The sequence below is a fragment of the Eutrigla gurnardus genome (assembly GCF_963514095.1).
Source record: "Eutrigla gurnardus genome assembly, chromosome: 3".
Lineage (NCBI taxonomy): Eukaryota > Metazoa > Chordata > Actinopteri > Perciformes > Triglidae > Eutrigla > Eutrigla gurnardus.
The window spans coordinates 4,311,935-4,320,788 of NC_139917.1; positions in this window are offsets into that span (position 1 = coordinate 4,311,935).

An 8,854-nucleotide genomic window follows, 5' to 3' on the forward strand; every position below is an offset into this window, starting at 1 on the left:
TTTCATACACAAGGCAGACTCAAAGTGCTTCACATCATAAAACAAAGTGAGAAGAAAAAGAAAAAAATAGAAGAATTAAAAGAAAATAATAAAACATTTAAAAATGCATTACAGAAAGAAAAGAGAATAAAAACATATTTGCAATAATTAAAAACAGTGCAGACATTAAAAGATTTAGCAGAAAGCTATGGTGAACATAACAGTTTTCAGTCTAGTTTTAAAAGTGGTCAGAGTTGGGGCAAGTCTTACATCTTCAGGAAGTTTATTCCAGCCATTTGTTGCATAGTGACTAAATGATGCTCTCCCGTGATTGTTGTTTACTCTGGGAATCACTAACAGATTGGTCTCAGAAGATCTTAGTGGTCTAAAAGTCTTATGTAGTGGGAGCATATCAGTGATATACTTCGGTCCTAGACCATGTAGTGATTTATATGTGAGCAGGAGGATTTTGAAATCAATCCTCTGACATACAGGGAGCCAATGTAAGGATTTAAGAATTGGTGTAATGTGCTCACATTTTTTGGTCTTTGTAAGAACTCTAGCAGCAGCGTTCTGAACAAGCTGTAGCTGCCTGACAGTTTTTTTTCGGAAAACCTGCAAGGAGACCATTACAGTAGTCTAGCCTACTAGTAATAAAGGCATGTACAAGTTTTTCTAAGTCTTGAGCTGACATGAGCCCTCTAAGTCTTGCTACATTTTTTAGGTGATAGTAGGCTGATTTTGTTACTGATTTAACGTGACTGTCGAAATGTAAATCAGAATCCATAATAACCCCAAGATTTCTGGCTTTGTTTGAGGTTTTCAGGGACAGAGAGTGAAGGTGTTGAATTACTTTAAACCTTTCTTTTTTAGCACCAAAAACAATTATCTCAGTTTTATCCTCATTTAGTTGTAGGAAGTTTTGGCACATCCAGTCTTTGACTTGCTCAATGCACTGGCACAGAAGATCTATGGGGCGATAGTCGTTTGGTGATAGTGCTACATAGATTTGGGTGTCATCAGCATAGCAATGGTGGTCAATGTTATTATTTTGCATGATTTGTCCTAGTGGGAGCATGTAGATGTTGAATAAAGTTGGCCCCAAGATTGAACCTTGGGGGACTCCACACGTTACATTGGTAGGTTCTGATACAAAGTCGCCAATGGAAACAAAATAGTTCCTATCTTGTAGATATGACTTGAACCAGTTTAAGACTGTGCTTGAGAGCCCCACCCAGTTTTCCAACCTGTCCAAGAGTATTGAGTGGTCGACAGTGTCAAATGCAGCACTGAGGTCTAATAGCATTAATATTGAAGTTTTGCCAGAGTCTGTGTTAAGACGGATGTCATTTACAACTTTAATAAGGGCCGTCTCGGTGCTATGAAAAGGTCGAAATCCTGACTGGAAGTTGTTGTGGCAGCCAGTTGAAGCCAGGAAGTGATTCAGTTGTTGGAGGACAACTTTCTCAATTATTTTACTTATGAAGGGTAGATTTGAAATTGGTCTGTAGTTGTTGATAATAGAGGCATCTAGGCTCCGCTTTTTTAGAAGAGGTTTAATGACTGCAGTTTTGAAGGCCTTTGGGAAATTGCCTGATTGAATGGAGTTATTAACTATTTGCAATACGTCTATTGATAGGCTGGTAAAAGGAAGAATTTGTACAAAATATCTCAATACTACATGGGCTGTGTGTGTAAAACAGATTGTAAACTCAAAGGGAGACTACTTGGAAGACCAAACATATTCCTGTCCATGCCTGTGACAAAGTGTTACAGATATGTCAAACAAACAGACCTCAGTGCAATGTGAGGATGCCGTTGTGTGGCAATATGATATTGATGCACAGACGCCAAGTATCCATCTTTTATTATATAAACTATTAATATTGCAAATACAAATGAAACCTTTTGGTAAAAGGTGCTTTATTAGTCAAGGGGATGGATCATGTTGGCTACAAACAGTTCAGTTTTTCAGGTGCATGATTCAACATTTATGACTTAGTCTGTCTGCCTGACCGACTGAAATCATGCAGATGTCACTGCATAGTTTGCAGTTAAAAAAAGGTACTAAATTGCAATATATTGCAAACATTGTATTGCAATCTGATTGTTTTGTGACTTAAATATCGTGATAATATGTTATTGATAATAATGTCAGCAGGCAAGATATGATCATTTATTTGTAGGAATGGAGGATTCAAAAGTATAAGAGCCTAAGTGAGCAGACAGACTTGAAGGATGTGAACCACCGAGTGCCTGTTTGTAACAAGAAAGCATTTCTATCATGAGCATCTGGCAAACAACCTTGTCATCGTAATAGAAACGTTTGATTATGTTAGACAGGTAACTATCTAACCCTATATTTATTAGTATATATGTGAGATGCTCTCCCAAAAATTACATAACTAGACAGTGAAACTGCATTGTCAATTGTATTTTGAGGGAAACATTCTCCCATGTTTAAGTTTGTTCATCACAAATACATTGAATCAAAGTTATAGATGGATGGATGAATGATTCAAACACAGGACTTTCACCCAGAGGACAGCTGTTTGTGTCCTGTGACACCAGGTTGGTGTCTAAGCCTAAATTAGGTTGAGAATGCAGTTTCAAAATGCTATGTTTTTATGGTATCTATAAATTACTAAAATGTGAGAGGTATTTTTGGTTCAGGGACATCGAGATTCAATGTAACCATAGTTACACATAAACATACAATACAGACATTTTATCCGGGGCTGCAGATACAGCCATGTTTTTATTCCTTTGCACCTGATGTGCAGTTGAGCTACAAATTAACTCTGGGTTATTCAGGCTGAATGCAAATTGTTCCTAAATCACATTTTTCCATCCCAGCAGCATCCTTCAGAAAAGCAACAATATGTTTAGTGTAGCTTAGGCTTGAAATCAACAAGTGTTGTTTCTCTCAACTCTTTTTAGGCGCCAAAATAGCCAGACGTGTTGCAACAGTTCTTCAAAAACGCCCCTTGGCAGAGTGTGTCAGTCAAATCAGCTGACGAGCCTGTGTAGCGGGGGTTCGTGATCAACCAGGTGATCAAATGTGGATGCTCTGCTGTTGGATGAGGAGGAGGGAAAATGTATATAATATATATATATATATATACAGGCATCAAAACAAGGAAGGAATGGGTTAAGTAGTAAAGCGCCTTTACTTGAAAAGTTTACCATTTTTTGGGGTAAACAGTTCATTAACCTTCACAATAGCGACACAACAAGTATTCCTGATCCTCTCAGGTCAACGCTTTCACTTTCTTAATTCTGTGGTTTTGACTGTACATAGACAGACCTTTCATACACAACACATACTGGAGCCACAAAGAAAAACCAAACAAACCCCCAACTTCACAGCCCATCACCCTCATTAGCCCCGAAATGTGCTTCTCGTTTAAAGGCTTTTCTCTGTGGACGGCTGCGTGGCGCTGAGAGAGAAGAAAGACACGCAGAGAAAAAAAGAAAGCAGGGGAGATTTATTTGAACAATCTGGTTGTAATGAAAGCAGTCAGGGCTCGCTGGGGGTGGACGGATAGATTGTGCTGAAGAAAGAGTGAATGGGGTGAAATCCAACTGCAGACAGATTGTTGGACTTGATAATGGTTTTAACGGAGCCTTCCAGCCTTAGAGTGTGTGTGTGTGTGTGTGTGTGTGTGTGTGTGTACATACTTCTGTGTATACATTGTACCTAACCCACCATATTACAGCCATGAATTACACATGCAACCCATTTGTGCTGCAATAAATCAATGCTGACGTACCTGTGTAATATATAAAGGCCAACGAGAGGTAGAAGGAGAATGTTTTATGCAGCTACTACCACACTAAAATCTGGGTTTATGTCTTTTGGACACTGGTGCATTTCTAAGAGCAGATTCTGGCACTTAAGAGTCGGTATGTCTCGGTTAAAAGGGAATCACATATCGTTTAAAATCATTCACAAACACACTACATTTTTGGCATTCATCTATAGTTGTTTTCTGGAATACATTTCTAACATTCTTTGCTGAAGTTTGATTTAAGATCTTGGATCCAGTCTCTGTAAATCCTCCAACAATCCTCTGAATCAGACCACTCAATGTGTTGTTTTTTTCTGATCCGCTGCCCAATCAGCAAATCATTTCTGTGCCTTCCAAAACCATTCAATGCTAACGCCACGGTTAAGATTTTCTTGGGTTACGGGAAACATCAAGCTTGGTGTCCTTCATTGTCATGGTTACGATAATAAACACTTGGTTAAAGTCCAGGCAAGACCATGGTGACGTTGAAACTTGACTTGAGACTTAAACTCCCAGTCGGCAAGTCCGGCGGATGGAGGGCACTCTGTCAGATTTTGAATGTTTCCAACTCTCCACTCCTCCCCCATGACCACTGAGCTCCTTCCCCTCGACTCCGTGCCCTTTTAAATCCCTTAGATCACGCCACCTTTGAAACGCGGGTCCGATGTTGACTCTGGTTTTATCACAGGCACCGTCGCAACCTTTCTTTTTTTCCTTCTTTTCCACCGGTGTTTTCTTTTCCTTGGTTGTTTTGGACCTCCTCATTTGGGTTTTGAACCGAGGAATTGGAAGCTTGTTGCTACTTCTCTCCGCCTCCCCCCTGTGATAGTGGTACGACCCGAAGGGGGGAGGGGCTCTGTGTGTACACGAACACAGCCCTGCGTGCTGATTGGACAGGATGATCCGGGCTGTTGATTTTTTGCAAATCAAACAACGGGCTCTACGTGCACGTAGAGGCACGTTTATTTCTAAAACCGGATGATTTATGTTGTTCTATCGGATCATGGTGTCGGCTTCAGTGAATATGATCAAACATATGTTGCCGACTGGGACTTTAAAGGATAGTACTGGTGGTATTGAATATTTTATTATTCTCAACAAATTCCAACAACAACTGTTGCCTGTTTAGTCAAAGCCTTACTAATGGTATTCCTCTGTACTGTAGCATTTGTTTTGTTTTGTTTTGTTTTTTGTTTTTTTTGTTTTTTTTTACCCCCACATAGTTTGTGCACACAACTTAAATTATCTTTGGCATCATGTTTTTCCAACTGCCACTCAGTATTGTGATTTCACGATACTGTCTCCTGCAGCTCAAATGGATGCTCATGCAGGAGAATCAAGTGTACCGTAGATGTTCTGGGAATGAACAGCATTAATGTGAGTTGATTCAGGAAATGAATTGAGTCATGGCACACTTTTTAAATAACAATTTACATTTTTCTCAGAAGGTATCAACTATTTTCAAGTCAAAAGGCCCAGGTGAAGTCACAAGTTTTTGGTGTTAAAGTCGACATAAAGTTTTTATTTTGTCATGTCTATAGTCTGAAATCATCACGTGTGCTTCCAGTCCACACCTCTGCAGGAGCCTCTTTGTCTAAAGGTCCAGTTTAGTGCAACTTACCTTCCAGACTGATCACTGGTGGGCACAATACGTGTTTACATCACTGCTTTTAGGCGAAATGAAGAGCCGAAGTTTATTAAGACCCAGTGCAGGCTCGCTTTGTATTCCTCTCCAACATGGCTTCCCACACTGTGTGGGTTGAGAGCTCATGTTCCCTCTTCTCATGAGAAAAACACAGCAGATAAAGCTGTGGATGAATTGCAATACAATGCTTAATTCAATTAGTTTTAATTGCCATTCAATTGCCTGTGGACCAAAGGTATCCTCTTACCCAGGGCCCTTAATGACTTCCATGTTGTCTGGTGCAGAGTTTTACGTTAAATTAAAATGTGTCACACAGGACCACCCGAGCTCCTGCAGATCGTTGAATGTAGAGTGGAATTCTTGTGACTGTTAACAGTCCAAGAACTGAAATGTGATGATGAAGACAGCAGAAATGAGACTCATTCATTTTGGAAAGTAGTATGAAACGAAGACGTCTGGAAATCCTACTGAAAATTCAAACCTGCGATTGAAAGAGGCAGAGCAGAGTTAACATGCCAGTATGAGGAGTGAACTCTGTGCAGCAGCAGCAGCAGCTGACAGCTTATTGGGCTCCAGGATTTCTGCAGCTCAACAATATGCCTTCAGGGCCAGGAAGGCTCATGTTATGATAAGAGACGACATGACTGCACACAGCACAGATTACCAGGGACCTGCACCTTTTTGAGGCCTTCGCTGCAAAGCATAATGGATGGGACTAATAGGACACTCCGGCGGAGTGTTCAGGCCTGTAAACCATATGCTGCAAACACACACACAATGTGCCAGAGGCATAAACGAACATGGGAGGGTGTATTCAGGCATGCAGATGTCTGAAACACAGAAGCAGAAAGCAACTACAGCGATATATAAAGGAAAAAAAATATTTATTTATACATTTATATATACTACTACTACTACTACTACTACTACTACTACTACTACTACTACTACTACTAATAATAATAATAATACATTTTATTTATCGGCATCTATCAGAGCCCTCATGGACACAGTACAGTGAATAAAAAACAACCAATAAAATACAAAACAAGCAATGAGTTAGAATAGACAGTTAAAATGTGTACAGTTAAGATAGGACAGTTACAATTAAACAGTGCAATTTAAATCGTAGGGAAAAGGCAGGCTTAAACAGATGGGTTTTGAGTGTGGATTTGAATAGTGGGAGCGAAGTGATATTTCTGAGGTCGGGTGGTAATGAGTTCCAGAGCCTGGGGGCAGACAGCTGAATGCACTGCTCCCCATGGTGGTGAGATGGCGGAGGGGACAGTCAGGTGGATAGAGGAGGAGGATCTGAGTGTGCGAGAGGGAGTGGCAACATGGAGGAGGTCAGGCAGGTATGGAGGGGCGAGGTTGTGAATGCCCTTAAATGTGAGTAAAGCTAGTTGCAACATTAGTCGTGTGCTGATAGCTTGTTGTTGAAATCGTTGTGAAACTGCGTGGCCGTTTCTCAATATGCGTTCTTCTCTGTACTTCTGTTCTTGTGGACTTGAGAAACGTCATCAGCGTCGGACCGAGTACTGTTCCAATTCAAAGTTCGCATCTGGCCAAGTACGGTCAAATACCCCGGATGTGTTCTTGCCCCGCCCATTTCACCGAGGATGCATCGGAGGAGACTTGTGTGGACTTTGGGCAGTTACGTATCCAAGAATGCATTTCAATAAAGCAATGGCGGAGGAGAAGACGCACAATTGTAAGTTAACGTTAGAAGTTTTGAAATTCTACTGTTTTGGGGTGAATAAATGTTTTTATGTATTTTTGCGGGAATGTCATTTTTACAACTTCTAATCGGTGCTGTGGGTGATTTATTACTGTAGCACGTAGTTTTTATTCCTACCTCGCTAGCCGCTAGCAAGTTGGCCCGGGCATTTTTTTTTTCTGAAAATTTATATTCATATTTGTATAAAAAGAAAACATCATATTATATCCTCATATAATATATAATAAAATATACAAATGAAACAGAGTTGTTTTTTATAGTGTTTATTTTATTTTAACCAGTAAAAATAACCGGAAGTTGAACGCCGTCAACCGGCAAAAACGATGACGTCATCAAGTACGTTCCTGTTCCAAATGCAGAAAAAACACCGTCCTCCCGTTCTCCCGTCCTCCCGTACCCCGGGAGTTCGTTCTTCCAACTGAACTCCGCAAGTCTAGACTCCCGGAGTTCACGAGTTCGAACTTGGCGTACTGGGTATTGAGAAACGGCCCAGGTGTTAAGTGAGTAATCAACTAAGTTTGAGCCACCTCAGGTGTAGTGAATAGACTTGATTAGAGGGAGGGGTCACACACAGTGCTTAAAGGGCTGCCAGTAGACCTCCTTCAAACCACATTTTGTCTGGAGCAAGGAAGGAAGCTGCTTTGTCTGTTGTTGGTAAGTCAGAAACTAATTGTAGATTTGGGTTCAGGCATTGTGTGAGTAAAGCTAGTTGCAACATTAGTCGTGTGCTGATAGCTTGTTGTTGAAATCGTCGTGAAACTGCATATGTTAAGTGAGTAATCAACTAAGTTTGAGCCACCTCAGGTGTAGTGAATAGACTTGATTAGAGGGAGGGGTCACACACAGTACTTACGGTAAACTGCGCACTTAAAAAGGCTGTCACTACAGCGTCAGCTGCAGCGTCTGGCCATCTGAACGAAGACAGCTGAACAAAGACAAGGGAGTCTATCTGCGGGAGTCAAGACAGCTGAACAAAGACAAGGGAGTCTATCTGCGGGAGTCAAGACAGCTGAACAAAGACAAGGGAGTCTATCTGCGGGAGTCAAGACAGCTGAACAAGGACAAGGGAGTCTATCTGCGGGAGTCAAGACAGCTGAACAAAGACAAGGGAGTCTATCTGCGGGAGTCAAGACAGCTGAACAAAGACAAGGGAGTCTATCTGCGGGAGTCAAGACAGCTGAACAAAGACAAGGGAGTCTATCTGCGGGAGTCCATCGAGGACGTCCACCGAGGTAGGCATAACATCTTACCCCCCCTCGCAGCCATGTGTCTTATCCCAGTCAGGACATCACACTGGAGAAGATTTCACCGAAGACCCTTCACTCGAGGCTGTAACCCATCCAATCTCTGCTACCCACCATTCTCCACCGGTAAGGACCTTGAAGTACTAGGGGGGCTATGGAACTGCCAGTCTGCAGTCAAGAAGGCGGACACCATTTCAGCCTATGCCTCCCTGCAGTCTCTCCACTTCCTGGCCCTCACAGAGACCTGGATCACCCCGGAAAACACTGCCACTCCAGCTGCCCTTTCAACTGCCTACTCGTTTTCACACTCCCCAAGACGAACAGGGCGAGGAGGAGGAACTGGGCTCCTCATCTCACCGAGATGGTCCTACCAGATCCTTCCTCTGGACCACCTACCCCGATCTACACTTGAATTCCACGCCGTCTCTGTCACCCTTCCTTTCAAACTCAACATCAT